This window comes from Cebus imitator, unplaced genomic scaffold, assembly GCF_001604975.1.
Source record: "Cebus imitator isolate Cc_AM_T3 unplaced genomic scaffold, Cebus_imitator-1.0 Scaffold654, whole genome shotgun sequence".
Classification (NCBI taxonomy): domain Eukaryota; kingdom Metazoa; phylum Chordata; class Mammalia; order Primates; family Cebidae; genus Cebus; species Cebus imitator.
The window spans coordinates 545188-560907 of NW_016107969.1; the positions used below are offsets into that span (position 1 = coordinate 545188).

The 15720-nt window shown below is 46.8% G+C and overlaps 1 protein-coding gene and 1 non-coding gene across 4 annotated transcripts in view; one reads left to right on the plus strand and one right to left on the minus strand.

The window, feature by feature from the left end:
• The window catches only part of LOC119469431 (zinc finger protein 160-like), a 609418-nt gene that overhangs the window by 403804 nt on the left and 189894 nt on the right, over positions 1-15720 (plus strand). The gene's annotated exons all lie outside the window — the stretch shown is intronic.
• Positions 3599-3705, minus strand: LOC119469440. Its single transcript, XR_005198234.1, has one exon. It is a non-coding gene; the product is annotated as a U6 spliceosomal RNA (small nuclear RNA).

Below are 15720 nucleotides of genomic sequence, written 5' to 3' on the forward strand. Positions count from 1 at the left end.
AAAAAAAAAAAAAAAAAAAAAAAAAAAAGAAAAGAAAAGAAAGAGAAAACATGTACGACCAAATTTTAAAAAGAAAACACGAGGTAAAGGATACTACTGGTATATAATTCGTAGATATATCAACCGGACCTGGTGGCTCACGTCTGTAATCCCAGCACTTTGGGAGTCCAAGGCAGGTATATCACTTGAGGTCAGGAGTTCGAGACCAGCCTGGCCAACATGGTGAAACCCCGTCTCTACTAAAAATACAAAAAAGTTAGTGGGGCATGGTGGCATGTACCTGCAATACCAGCTACTCAGGAGGCTGAGGCGAGAGAATCCCTTGAATCTAGGAGGCAGAAGTTGCAGTGAGCAGAGATTCTGCCACTGTACTCAGGCCTAGGTGACAGCATGAGACCTTGTACCCCCAGCCCCACCAAAAATAATACTAATTGGTAGATATATAGATGCTTATGAGTGAATGAAAATTAATGTGTATGTATCCCAAATTAATAAACTTCACTTCATAATTATGACCAGGAGAACATTAGTGACCTGATAATAAACTAATAAATTTGAATTCACACAAAATAGAACCAGCAAATGAACGAACAAATAAAAGAAAAGGAAGAAAGGGGAGGGAGGGGAAGGGAGGGAAGGGGAAGAAATTTCACTTCATAATTACCATCAGGAGAACATGAGTCACCCCACAGAAGAACAAAATAAGCCATGTTAAAACATGTACTCTGAACGAAGGGAGCCCCCTAAACAGGCTTTGTGTGAGCAACACGGCTGTTTTTATTCACTGGGTACAGGCGGGCTGAGTCTGAAAGGAGAGTCACTGCAGGGTGGTGGGACAGGAGATGGTTTTATAGGTTTGGGATAGGCAGCAGAAAGTTATAAAAGTTACAGTTCAGGGTGGTTTTTGCAAGCTGGGAGGGGGTCATAGGGTCTGCAGTCACGAGGTTGACCTATCAATTGAGCAAGATCAGTTACAAAATCCAGTTGCCTTATCAGTTGAGGCAGGAATAAAGAACAATAGAAGAATGTCTCAAAGTTAATTAGGCACTGCAGGGGTTGGTCATTCTTCCCTGTTGAGGTTTTCCAATTACTTCAGACTTTCTAGTTCCAGGAATTCATCTGGAGGGGTATGTGCAGGTCACAGATGTTACCATGCAGTCCATGGTGTTGTCAGTCAGCCTAAAAGACCTTCCAGGCCATGTGTGGTATCTCACAGCTGAAATCCCAATACTTTGGGAGGCTGAGGTGGGAGGACAGCTTGAGCCCAGAAGGTTGAGGCTATAGTGAGCTGAGATTGAGCACTCTAGCTTGAGTAACAGAGCCAGACCCTGTCTCAAAGTAAGTAAACAGAATAGAGAAAAATGACTTTGTACATATAGGCACACAAAGGCTCTTAAAAACTTAGAACTTTGGCCGGGCGCGGTGGCTCAAGCCTGTAATCCCAGCACTTTGGGAGGCCGAGGCAGGTGGATCACAAGGTCAAGAGATCGAGACCATCCTGGTCAACATGGTGAAACCCCGTCTCTACTAAAAATACAAAAAATTAGCTGGGCATGGTGGCGCGTGCCTGTAATCCCAGCTACTCAGGAGGCTGAGGCAGGAGAATTACCTGAACCCGGGAGGCGGAGGTTGCGGTGAGCCGAGATCGCGCCATTGCACTCCAGCCTGGGTAACAAGAGCGAAACTCCATCCCCCAAAAAACAAACAAACAAAAAAAACAAAAAAAGAAAAACAAAAAAAAAACTTAGAGCTTTAATGACTTTTTTTTTTTTTTTTGCTTCTTTCTATCGACATCATATCGAGTCTAAGTAGGAACATTTTCTGTTGTGGTGTAGAGATTCATGGAAGAGGCAGCAAACAAGAGCCAGAGAACTAGATAGCACCAGGACTTAAGACTGACTGGAACCACGTGAAATTTATTTGAAATTCAGACAGAAAGAAAAACAGCACAAACAACAATTTTCATATGGTGAACTGAATAATGTAATTCTAGAACTTCAAAATTTTGCTATATATATATATATATATATATATATAATTTTTTTTTTTTAGACAGAATTTCATTCTTGTTGCCCAGGCTGGAGTGCAATGGTGCAATCTCCACTCATTGCAACCTCCGCTTCCCAGGTTCAAGCGATTTTCCTACCTCAGCCTCATACTGAGCCATCTTGCCTGGCCAGAAAATATATATCATAATCTCTTATACTTATGAAAAAGTACAATAAAATGCAAGTGAGGGCTGGGTGTGGTGGCTCATGCCGGTAATCCCTGCACTTTCAGAGGCCAAGAAAAGTGAATCACCTGAGACCAGCCTGGCCAACATGGTGAATTGCTGTCTCTACTAAAGTACAAAAAAAAATTAGCCGGGCATGGTGGCGGGCACCTGTAATCTCAGGGAGGTTGAGGCAGGAGAATCACTTGAACAGGAGGCGGACGTTGCAGTGAGCCAAGATGGGGCCATTGCACTCCAGCCTGGACAAGAAACTCCAACACACACACACACACACACACACACACACACACACACACACACCACATGAGAGGTATCTGCAAAATGCCTCAGGGGTCTAAAGCAAGGGCAGCACAGCCCCCACGTTCTGTCTCGGCTCTCCCCCTGAGGCCCTGTCACCAGGATCCAGGCAGTGGAGCACGAAGGAGCAGAAAGAAACATGCAGAGCAGGCCATATGGACCAGAGGTTGAGGTGAGGGTATGGCTGGAATGTCAAATGGCGGGCAGAGGGAGGGTTACAGAAGCCTGGACTGAGGAGAGGGTCATATCAGAACAGTGATCTGGTGAAGCTTGTTTGCCACCTGTAGTCTTGGGGCCAGGGAGTTCCAACAGAGGGACAGCCCAAGTGAAGGCCTTGAGGCAGAAGCAACCGCCGCCCCAGGAACAGGAAAGAGGCCTGTGTGGCTGGAACAGAGGGAGCCAGGAGGACAGAGGCAGGAGATGAGGTCAGAGAGGTCCGGGCCTGAGTTTTGCAATCTTATTCTCATATGTACAATTTAGACAAAATTTAAATTTATCAAGAGAGAGAAATCAACATGTTGTCACAATTACCAGATACAATCAATCCACCACTCAACTGTGTCCCTCTTTTGTCATGACCGTTTCCTTCCCTCGCTCTGTATCTCTCATTCTCACCTGGGTCTCTCTAGCTTTTTTCTGTTTCCCCTGGGTTTCTGCTCCTTCTTTTGTGCCTCTCTCCTCTGCTGCTTTCTCCCCTTCGTCCTTCTAACCCTTCTCTTCCACATGTTCTGCTCTATGCTTGCAATTTGTTTTGCCTCTTACTCCTCCTTCTCCCCTTTCTTTCTTTTTTTCTGAGACGGAGTCTCAGTGTGTCACTCAGGCTGAAGTGCAATGGCATGATCTTGGCTCACTGCAACCTCCGCCACCCGGTTCAAGTGATTCTCCTGCCTCAGCCTCCCAAGTAGCTGGGACTACAGGCATGTGCCACCACTCACGGCTAATTTTTTTGTATTTTTTTTTTTTTGCAATGAAAATCACAATTTCGTTATCGGGTGCCTGTTTTTGCTTAACCTCACTATTTCCTTAGTGCTAGGTTAGCAGATACGGAAATGATCTTCGTAGACTGCGCGAAACATGGAACGCTTCGGGAATCTGCGTGTCATCCTTGCACAGGGGCCATGCTAATCTTCTCTGTATCGTTCCAATTTTAGTATATGTGCTGCCGAAGCGAGCACAGTTTTTTTTGTATTTTTAGTAGAGATGGGTTTTCACTATGTTGGCCAGGCAGGTCTTGAACTCCTGATCTCGTGATCCGCCTGCCTCGGGCTCTCAAAGTGCTGGGATTACAGGCGTGAGCCACTGTAACCAGCCTTTCTCCCCTATCTTTCTATTGTCCCCAATCTACATATATTTCTGCTGCCCCTTGGCGCTCTATGTTAAATTCCCTCTTCACTGTTACACCCCTGTCCCCACTCTCTGGCACCCCCGATACCCAGGCCTCCTCCTGCTCTCCTTGTCACCAGCTGTCCTCTCTCGCTGTCCCACCACCATGCTGCTCTGTCTGCAGTGGCTCCAAATCCCTCCTTCCCCTACTCTGAGGGGCCTCCCCTTTGCTGTCTCGCTCCTTATCTTGCTGTCCTTCATCTTTCTGGACATTGAGCTTTTCTCTACATTTCTCCTGTTGTTTCCCTGTTACTTTCTCAGTTCCTTCTCTCAATTCCTTCTGCAAATCCCTCACCCATTGTCTACCATGCCATGTGTTTACGGGTTTTCCTCATTCTTTCCTCTCGTTTTTCTGCTTCTCCCTCAGTCCTGTCTCTGTCTCCAGATCCCCTGGGTCCACACATTCAAGGGAGGGTTTGGAGTAAGACGCCTGCATCCTGGAAGAGCACATTTTCCAGGGGCTGGAGCTGGGCAGGCAAGAACATCGGGTGTCACAGGACAGGCCTGGGGAGCAGCAGGCGCGGCACGAGGAGCGGGGAGGTGGGGGCGACAGCGCCTTAGGAGAGGGGTGGGTTCTGCAGGATTCCAGGACCAGGCAGAGGACTAGGCGTCCCCGGGACCCGGGCTGCGGCGCTGCGGTCCAGGGGCCGACGAGAGCGAGGCTGGGAACCCGACAGACCTGAATTCACCTCATGGATGAGGGCTTTAGGTGGCGCAGCACGGGAGGAGGGGGTCAGTAAAAGGTTTTAAACGGGAACATGGAACGAAGAGACTTGTCTACGTGACCAGACGGCAGGGAGATCCGGGACGGATCCCGCCTCAGAATGGTTTCACCCCAAAATCACAGACACGACCCCGGGTCTCACGGCGACGTGTGATTTCCTTGCGGTGAGGGCATTTTTAGGGGTGTACGAACCTGCAGATCCCGAGTATGGAAGCACCAGAGGACTGCGAAGCGCAAGTTTAACAGGCTGTGGGAAACGCATGCGCTGAGGCCCAGGGGTCACTCCGCGCAATCTGCTTCCGGGTCTGAAGGAACATGCGCGCGCAGCGCGGTGGGCGGGCTCAGCAAGCTGCGGATTGGGAGAGCGGGGGAAAGGAGGAGGCGGGGCCTGTGCTTTCCTCTTCTGGCTCCCAGGACATTTCTATATTCTGGGTTAGGGAAGCGATATTAACCAGTGATGCTGAGGCAACTCGGCAGGATCTCCCTGGGGCGGGAAGCAAAGTCTGTGATTACATCCAGGAAAATTCCTGCTATCGAAATTAAGTTTAGCAATTTAATTTAAAAGCCCTAGAATTTTCCAGGAAAATTCCTGCTATCGAATTAAGTTTAACAATTTAAAAGCCCTAGAATCGTCTGTGAAGTGGATGCAGACTGGAAGGTGGAATGCAAACTCTGCATGCAGTGATAATCCAGTTACATACTGACTGCCCACAGAACAAAATAGAAATCCCTCAATTTTCTAGTTTCCATTAAATGCCAGAGACTCAACTCTGTATTTACTTGCAGATTTTTTTTTTTTTTTTTTTTTTAAGACGGGGTTTCACCATGTTGGTCAGGCTGGTCTTGAACTCCCAACCTCAGGTAATCCGCCCGCCTTGGCCTCCAAAGTGCTTGGATTACAGGCGTGAGCCACCACGCCCGGCCTCGCAGAATTTTTTTTTTTTTAAAGACGGAGTTTCGATCTTGTTGCCCAGGCTGGAGTACAGCTCACTGAAACCTCCACCTCCCTGGTTCAAGCGATTTCTCCTGCCTTAGCCTCCTGAGTAGCTGGGATTGCAGGTATGCGCCACCACACATGGGTAATGTTTTTTGTATTTTTCGTATAGACCTGCAGACCGGGATTTACCACATTGGTCAGGCTGGTTGGTCTCGTACTCCTGACCCAGGTGACCACACTCCTCGGCCTCCCAAAGTGTTGAGATTACAGGCGTGAGCCACCGCGCCTGGTCCAGAAACTTTCATAGCGACACCACCTGGGGTGCAAGGCAAGGGAAGCTAAATCTATCACCATTCAGATTTATCTTGCCTCTGCCCAGAAGACGAAAGTGCACTGAAAACAGCAGGATTTTGCAGCAAAGAAAGAGTTAAATAATTGCAGGGCTAGCCAAGTCGAACAAGTGGGAGAGGGGAAATTTAATTCTCAAATCCGTCACCCGAAAAGCTGGGAGACTAAGCGTTTTGAGGATAATTTGGAGCAAGCGGGTAGGGAATTGCTGTGGCTGTTGGTTGGGGAGGAAATCAGGACGGTCCAAAACAGCCTCCTGGAGCTAAGTTTTTGGGTGAGGGGGTCACAGGACCGGGTGGTGCCAGTTCTCTGCTACCAGTGAGGAAGTCCAGGTGGTTGAATACCGGAGGTTAAAAAAAAATTTTTTTTAAAAAGAGGGCCAGGTGGCCTGAGCTGGTCTGCCCAATTGGAAAGGTCTGAAAAACACCTCAAAGACCAATCTTAGGTTTTTACAAAAGTGATGCTATCTACAGGGGCAATTAGGAAAATTACAAATCTTGTGGCCTTCATAATAATGACTGGTTAATCTTTACACCTACATTTTAGCAGAATACAGGTACCTCCCATAATCCTAACTTTGTGGCCTTTCCTCAATCTTACAAAGGTGGTATAGATCACCTGAGAGGGTCAGTTTGGGAAGGGACTACTATTGTCCTTGCTTCAGAGTGATAACTATAAACTGAATTCCTCCCATAGTTAGCTGAACCAATGCCCAAGAATGAGCGAACACAGCTTCTGTGGTAATAATTGACAATTAAGTTTTATTTCTTTCACTATCACATTTTTTGCAAAGGTGGTTTCAGGTTCAGTGATAAGTTAGAACACCAATTTATGCTTTAAATAAGAAGCAGTATCTTTTTTTAAGTAGATACTAATTACATAGTTTTTCTTTGCTATTGTTATTCATATTTATTTATTTGAAACAGGGTCTTCTGTCCTCCAGGCTGGAGTCCAGTGGTATGATTACCACTCACTGCAGGCTGAAACTTCCAAGCTCAAGCGATCCTCCCACCTCAGCCTCCTGAGTATCTGGGACTACAGGCATGAGAAATCACACCCTGCTATTTTTTTTTTTCCTTAAGTAGAGATGGAGTCTCTGTATATTGGCAGGCTGGTATCAAACTCTTGGCCTCAAACAATCCTCACTTCAACCTCCCAAAGTGCTGGGATTACAGGCCAGAGCCACCGTGCCTGACTACATTTGTTATTTTATTCTATGCAAGATGAGTTAATCTCAAATATTTCTGAGATCAACTTTGCTGACATCCTAATGAGGACTAAACTCTGATTTGTTTTATGTTGCCCAAATTCCTATCTAAGGGACCTAGGTAGTCATGCCCTACAAATCATAAATTCTCATCAGATGGGTTTTATTTAACTCTATATACCGTGACTTACTTTCTAGCCTGACTTGGGTGTAACATTAGGAGACAAAGAAGAAAATCAAAATATTTTACCCCAAAACATGTTTCTTTGTCATATTTTGAAATGGCCCTGCAAAGCTGTTTTTGTGGGGGAAATCTGCATCTGTAAACAATCTCTATTAACATAGCTAGATCTTCTTCTTCCAGACCCTCCCAATCCTAGAGATTAACTAGGATCTGAATAGAAAATAATTGTCATATATTATCTCAAAGGGCAGCCACTATAATACTTCACAATAATTTTGGGCTAGGCGTGGTAGCTGATGCCTGTAATCCCAACATTTTGGGAGGCCGAGGCAGGTGGATCACTTGAGGTCAGGAGTTCACGACCAGCCTGGCCAACAGGGTGAACCCTCATCTCTACTAAAAATATAAAAATTAGGCCAGGCGTGGTGGCTCACACCTGTAATCCCAGCACTTTGGGAGGCCGAGGTGGATGGATCACGAAGTCAGGAGTAGGAAACCAGCCTGGCCAACATGGTGAAACCCTGTCTCTACTAAAAATACAAAAATTAGCCAGGTGCAGTGGCGGGCGCCTGTAATCCCAGCTACTTGGGAGGGAGAGGTTGCAGTGAGCCAAGATTGCACCACTGCACTCCAGTCTAGGTGACAGATCAAGACTTCCTCTCAAAAAAACAAAACAACAACAACAACAACAAAAACAATTGGTCAAGTTTGTCTAAACACTGCTCCCTCAGCCTCCCAAGTAGCTGGGATTACAGGCGCATGCCACCATGCTGAACTAATTTTTGTATTTTTTTTTAGTAGAGACAGGGTTTCACCATACTGGCCAGGATGGTGTCAAACTCCTGACCTTGTGATCCACCCGCCTTGGCCTCCCAAAGTGGTGGGATTACAGGCGTGAGCCACCATACCTGGACACTCAACTGATTGTTAACAAGAAAATGTTTCAATTCACCTATAACCTGAAACCTCCACCACCGCCCCTTTGAGTTGTCCCACCTTTGTGAACCAAACCAGTGTATTTCTTAAATGTATCTGATTGATGTCTCATGTCTCTCTAAAAATGTAGAAAACCAAGCTGTGCCCAACTACTTTGGGCACATGTTCTCAGGACCTCTTGTGGACTCTGTCACGGGCCATGGTCACTCATATTTATTTGGCTCAGAGTAAATTTCTTCAAATATTTTACAGAGTTTGACTCTTTTCATCAATGCTAACATCACCATGTCATTAATTTCTAAATATATTGTAATTTCAAATTCACTATGTACATTCTGAAATAAGACAATTAACATTTCATTTTAAAATTGTAACATATTTTAGATATTTTCTTTGTGTTCTGTTACTCAATGTTCTGTCATGTGTGGATAACAAAGCCAATAAAATACTCTTCAGAAGTAATTTGGATTTATTTTCCCTTAGAGAAAAATTAATTTTGAAATATTTCTAAGGATAAATGGCAGGCAGGTTATTTTCTTTCACATGAACTCTCAAGAAAGGACAACTTGGCTGGGCTCAAACTTGTAATCCCAGCACTTTGGAAGGCCGAGGCGGGCGAATTATGAGGTCAAGAGATCGACACCATCCTGGCCCACATGGTGAAACCCTGTCTCTACTAAAAATACAAAAATTAGCGGGGTGTGGTGGTGTGCGCCTGCAGTCCCAGCTACTCAGGAGGCTGAAGCAGGAGAATCATTTGAACCCAAGAGGCAGAGGTTGCGGTGAGATCGTGCCTTTGCACTCCAGCCTGGGCAACAACAGCAAAACTACATCTTAAGGAAAAAAAAGAAAGAAAGAAAGAAAGAGACATTGTTCTAAATGTCAATGCCCAGGAGTGGTCCAACAGTCAGAGGCTTGGAGAAAGAGGGAAGCCTAAGCTTTGAGTAAGTCAACAAGCATTGTTCCCATGATCGGTGAGGACAAACAATTGAGAAATCCGTGATGAGACAAACTGTGGGAATTTGGAGCTTTTTCTTAATGTAAACAAAGAGGGTAAGCTTTGAAGTAAGGTGTTTCTAGGGAAAACAAAAACAAAAGGTTGGCCAAGAGAGTGGTTTCTGGTGGGTTTTGTTTCTTTTTTTGCTTTTGCCCTAAGAACAGTCTCAAGAGGCCTAAAGAACATGTGCCCCTCTGGTGGGTTCTTCAATCTTTGCTAATTCTTCAACTCTTTACTATGTTTATGGGGTTGGAGTAAACTTCAACACTGTCACCACATGTAACATCAAACAAAATTTAAAAAATAATAAACATATGTACGATTTGACAAACAGAACTAAAAATAACAGGAACAATACTGAAATTGTCCCATACCTCAGTATTTGAATGAAACTAAAGGGTCTTGGGTTCTCATTATGGCTGTGCGGTATTCATTCCTATCACATACAAGAAACACCAGCAATTATTGGAAGGCATGGCTCTAAATTTTCAACTTCAGGGGGCTGTGTAGCTGTTAAATTAAATACAAGCCTAGAGATATATTAAGAAAATTAGTGTTTCCTTTTCCATTTTTCTGCTGGCCATGGAAAAACATAATGTCAAAGTTTTATAAATTCTTTGGTCACAATTAGAAAATACAAGTACTAGGCTGGGTGCAGTGGCTCACATCCGTAATCTCAGCACTTTGGGAGGCCAAGGCAGGTGGATCACAAAGTCAGGAGTTTGAGACCAGCCTGCCCAACAAAGTGAAACCGCGTCTCTACTAAAAATACAAAACTTAACCAGACATGGTAGCATGAGCCTGTAATCCTAGCTACTTGCTAGGCTGAGGCAGGAGAATTGATTGAACCTGGGAGGCGGAGGTTTCAGTAAGCCCAGATGGCACCACTGCACGCAAGCCTGGTCAACAAGAGTGAAACTCAGTCTCAAACAAAAAAAAAAAAAGAAAGAGAAAGAAAATGCAAGTACTAATTACTAATTTAGATGTCAGATCCATGTCACATTCTCAAATTAATCTAAATTTTCTTGACATCCCTTTTTATACCAGTGGAGCCCTGCTGAAGATGCTTAAGAGAAGTTTTCTGTCAGAGAAATAAGTTGATGAGAATAAACTCAAGGTGAAAATTCTGCTATTTTCTGTGACCTGGAAGAAAAAGCTTAAGGTGAATTTATACTGAGATTTGTTATAGAGAGAGAATATAGAGGTGTGGATGAACTAGGTATAACTGAAGTTTTTCTGTCCACAAACCAGGTGAAAGCATTGGAGTAGGCAAATAGCTAGGCATGAGCAGGTCAGGGAGCCCCTGTGTTACCTGATCCAGGACCTAGATTTGGGTCCTAATCCAGAACCTAAGAGAGGGGCTCTTAGATCTCACACAAGAAAGAATTCAGGGTGAATCCATACAGTAAAGTGAAAGCAAGTTTACAATTAAGAAAGTAAAGGAATAATGAATGACCACTCCACAGGCAGAGCAGCCTCCTAGCTCATCCTGAGCGTAAGAATGCCTTAACTTCCTGGGAATGTAGCCCAGCAGGTCTCACTTATTTTATCCAGCCCCTATTCCAGATGGAGTTGCTCTCATTCAAAAGCCTCTGACACTTGGGAAAAGAATCTGTAGAAAGGAATCTATAGAAATGCAACTCACTGGGGCTGGGCGAGGTGGCTCACACCTGTAATCCTAGCACTTTGGGAGGCTGAGGCGGGCGGATCACAAGTTCAACAGTTTGAGATTAGCCTGGCCAACATGGTAAAACTTTGTCTCTACTAAAAATACAAAAATGAGCTGGGCATGATGGCAGGCACCTCTAATCCCGGCTACTCAGGAGGCTGTGGCAGGAGAATCTTTTGCACCTGGAAGGCGGAGGTTGCAGTGAGCCAAGATTTCACCACTGCACTCCAGCCTGGACAACAGGTCAAGATTCCGTGTCACACACACAAAAAAAGCAACTCACTGATAGCCTCCTTCAAGATGCTGCCAGCTGACAGCAAAAAAAGGACAGTGGCTACACTGCTAACACCTGGCCTTGTGGCTATGCCCTCTGACCCAGAAGGGGACATATTAGGGGCTAGCTGGACATACTCAAGATGGGGGATTTTCCCCATTAACAACTATGTGTACTTCTCTAATAACCCACACTAGAATAGTCTCCTGATCATAATGATACTAAAACACACGCCCCTGGGTGGAGATTTGAGATGCTAATGAGACATGTGACGTGTGTACCAGCATGGACCATTACAGTGCTTTCTGATCAGAGGACTTCCGGGAATGACCCTGCACAGCCCTTTCATGAATAATCATGTCAGATTCTCATAAAAAGGCTCTGCCCAGCAATAGTAGGGACAGACTCATTCTTTCAGGAGCCCACCCTGTCCCACTGTTCAGGGTGTCTCTTCTTTCTGAGCTCCTATGTCTTTAGATAAAGGGCACTTACCCACTTAACTCTTTCTGCATGTCTCTTGGATGAATTCAAGAAGACCACGAACCAGAGGACTTCCACGCCCCTCCTGGTAACACGGAGACCCAGAGGACTTCCACGCCTCTCCTGGTAACATCTCGTGTTTTCGGCTGGTTACCTGGCCTGAAACTGTTCTCCCGGGTAAGTGCTAAAAACGTAGTGCCAGATTATCTGGCCGAGGACCTCTGCTGCTTTCTGCACTGAAGAACCTCCTGCCTGAACGCAGTTCTTGCAGCTTTAAGGGGAGGGGTTTTTCCTCTCACGCCGAGTTTACTAACAAATGCCCGGTACCATTTCCCTTCAGCCACTGTGACTCTGCTCCCTGTGGCTGATTTCTCAGCTCAGCCTCAGGGGTGACAGGCAGAGGAGGGAGGACTTTCAAGTCCACACCAGGAAGATCTGAGACATGGTGACCCTCCCTGCAGAAGGCTTGTGAAAGGCAGGGAATATGCACTAGCTGGGCAATGACTGGGAGCTTCATATCTTTCAACTAAAACTGCGATCCCGTCTTAAGTCAGCTCTTACACTTTCCATTCATGGCAGTCAATTCTCCTGGACACAATACGCCACCACCAGTGAATAATGCCCCAGGTCACTCTGCTTACTCCTTGCTGTCCCTGTCCTCGCCACCGGGCTTCCTTGAATTCCTCCTTCATGTGCAAGCCCCCTGTGCGTCCTGCTTGTCTGGGGCCTGCTGTGTCTGCTTCGCTGCCAGGCGCCGGATGCCTCTGTGGGCCGATGCTGAACTTCATACTTACTTTTTCCCCAGAAATGAGACCCAGCTTCGTCCTTTCGCTTGCCTCCTTTCTCACTGCAGGGACCGGCACTGGCAGGATGCCCGCTTACGGGCATCCCTCGTTTATTACCGGGTCCTTTTCCGCCCAACCACCCTTCAAGAATGCCTCATCCTGTGGCTCCTAAAGCGAGCCGTCCGCTTCCTCCGGGTGTTCATCTATGGCCCTCTTCCCCAGGCCCCAGTTTCTCTTTACAACCGCGGTTTCCTATGGGCCACTGGGAAGTTCTTCATCCGCCTCCTAAAGCCATTGTTGCAGACCTGTGAAGCAGTCAGGCGCTTTCTGCGTTACGTTGAACAAGCTGATAGAAGATGCCCCCGGCGCTCCCCTTGCTGCTTATGTGACCATATAAGGGACGTGAAAAAACGGAATCAACAGCCCAGTCCACTAACTCTGAGTCCCAGGGGGCTTCCATGCCTTTTTAAGCACTTCTTCTGTATGATCCCCAAGGAACCTACTATGAGTAGGGGAAGGTACCAGATTTACCTCCATTCCTCTAACCATCTGTATGCATTAATCCAATATTATTATGCATTAAGGGGACCATACCGTGGAGTCCCTTCTCTGCAGACTTTAGCAGGGGCAAGACTACTGGACTTCTTGCAGAACCAAGGTTACTGGGAATATGAGAGACAAGAGAACTACTCCTATGCCAGACGTTCTTACATCCTTCCTTGCCCAATACAGACTTGAGAAAGGCGTCCCTGCCAGCCATCAATCCTAGGAAATCTAGGAAACCCCTCTAAGCAAAACAAGATACAGGGAAATAATGGATGCTGCATATGTTAAGGTTAGCTCATTCTGGAGCCCCGGGTAGAGGGCTTCATCCTATCTAATTCACCCTTGTAGATAGAGGCATGGACACTTCACCTAGGCCAAGGTGTGGAACGCCTCACCTTCCTGAGGCACCAGATAGGTGGAGGGATGCCTTCTCTATCCTACGTTCTTTCCTGTCTTCTCTTTCAGATGGGTAACCAGATCTCCGTACCCCGGGATTCCCCTCTTGGATGCATCCTTAGAAACTGGGATAAGTTTGATCCCCAGGCATTAAAACGAAAAAGATTGATTTTTCTTTGCAATAAAGTTTGGCCAAAATATAAACTAGAAGGACAGGAAGCCTGGCCAGAGGGAGGAAGCTTAAATGTTAATACCATACTGCAGCTTGACCTCTACTGCCGACACCAGAGCAAATGGTCCGAGGTCCCTTATGTGCAAACCTTTATGATCTTGAGGGAAAACCCCGATTTTTGCAAAGGCTGCAAGATAGATCCTGCCCTTTTAGCTATCCTCAGTCGTCCACTCCAGAACCCTCAACCAGGAAACTTCAAAGATTTCCTGGTCAACTCACCTCAACCTCCTCTTCCTGAGACCAAAGAGGAAGAACAGGCACCCCCAGCTCCTTCCTCCTTATGTCCTTCTCTTAGCCTTCACAGGTCAGCCCTAACCTACGCTGGTCCCTCAGGCCCCTGCTCTGGAACCTGCCCACTACCAACGGTGAGCAGACCCACAGGACCAGTCCCGGTTCGAGGCCCCTTTCTCTTGCAGAACTTGACCCAAGTTAAGGAAGGCCTGGGAAAATTCTCGGAGAACCCGGGAAAATTCACCGAGGGCTTCCGTAAATTAACCCGCACTTTTGAACTAACCTGGAAGGATGTCACCATCCTCCTAGGACAAACCCTCCCTCTGGAAGAAAGACAGACCATTTGGGAGGCGGCCCGTCAATGCGGGGATGAGCTACACTTGGCAGATGCCAACTACCCCGTGGGAGCTACGGCTGTTCCCCTGCAGGACCCCAACTGGGACTACAACTCCCAGGCAGGAATCTGCGCCAGAAACCACATGCTCCTGTGCCTAATAGAGGGAATGAAAAGGAGTCAAGTCAAGCCTGTAAATTATAATAAGTTAGCAACCATCGACCAAGGGCCAGATGAGAACCCCGCGGCCTTTCTTGAGAGGCTCCAGGAAATTCTTATCAGACACACCAACCTAGACCCGGGATCCCCAGAAGGACAGCTCGTCCTCAAGGATCACTTCCTGACACAAGCTGCCCCCGACATTAGGAGAAAACTGCGAAGGCTGGCTTTGGGACCCAGTGTCCCCATGTCGGAAATCCTCAAATTAGCTTCCTCGGTGTTTTATAGCCGAGGCCAGGATGAGAGGGACAGGGCCAAGAAGAAGGAGACACAGAAAGAGAAGAGGCAGTCCCAGTTATTAGCCGCTTTCCAAGTCCACCAGCCCCCTCCAGGTTGCCCTAAGAATGCCCTCCCAGGGAGGTGCCACCAGTGTGGGGAGCTGGGCCACTGGAAGGCAAACTGCCCCTACGCGCCAAAGGGGGAAAAGCCCTACACGGTCTGTCCTCTCTGCCGTCGGCTTAGCTACTGAAAAGGGGACTGTCCTGAGAGCCAAAAGGGCCCCAAGCCGGACTCCAATCCAATGATGGCTTTGAGCTGAGGTACCCTCTGCTGTGGCTTGCTCCCAGATGTGACATCATCATCAAAGAGATGGAGACAAGGGCAACTCTGGACGTAGCAGGTAGGACAATACATTTTCTATTTGATTCGGGAGTCGCCTGCTCAGGCTGACCCCCTTCTCTGGGCAACTTTCCTCTGTCAGGTAATCAGGGTAAATGGCACCTCCTCTTCACAAGATTTAAACCTTCTTTATTGTCAAAAGACCAGTTAATCTTCTCCCATGAGTTCCTGGTAATGTCTGAATGTCCCATACCTCTTTAGGGCAGGGATACACTCTCCAAACTAGGGGCATGCTTCACGTGGACCTGAACTTCCCTTAAAGGCCTTTTTTTTTTTTTGGAAGAAACACCCGTGACATTGGTGAATTATCTTGATCCGAAATCACAAATAACCCCAAGATAAGGGCCTCTGATATGCTAGGAAGGGCAACAACTGCAGTCTCAGTCAAAATCCAGCTAAGAAAACCTTCCCTTTCTTTCCTAAGAAACAATACTCACTACGGCCACAGGCTATAGAAGGACTCCAGCCTGTCATGAACCGATTCCTTAGGCATGGCGAGTTAACGTTCTGTAACTCTCCCTGCAATACACCTATCCTGGCTGTCCACAAGGGCAATCGGGAGCACAGGCTTTTCCAAGACTTAAGAATCATGAGCTGGGCGCGGTGGCTCACGCCTGTAATCCCAGCACTTTGGGAGGCCGAGGCGGGTGGATCACGAGGTCAAGAGATCGAGACCATCCTGGTCAACAT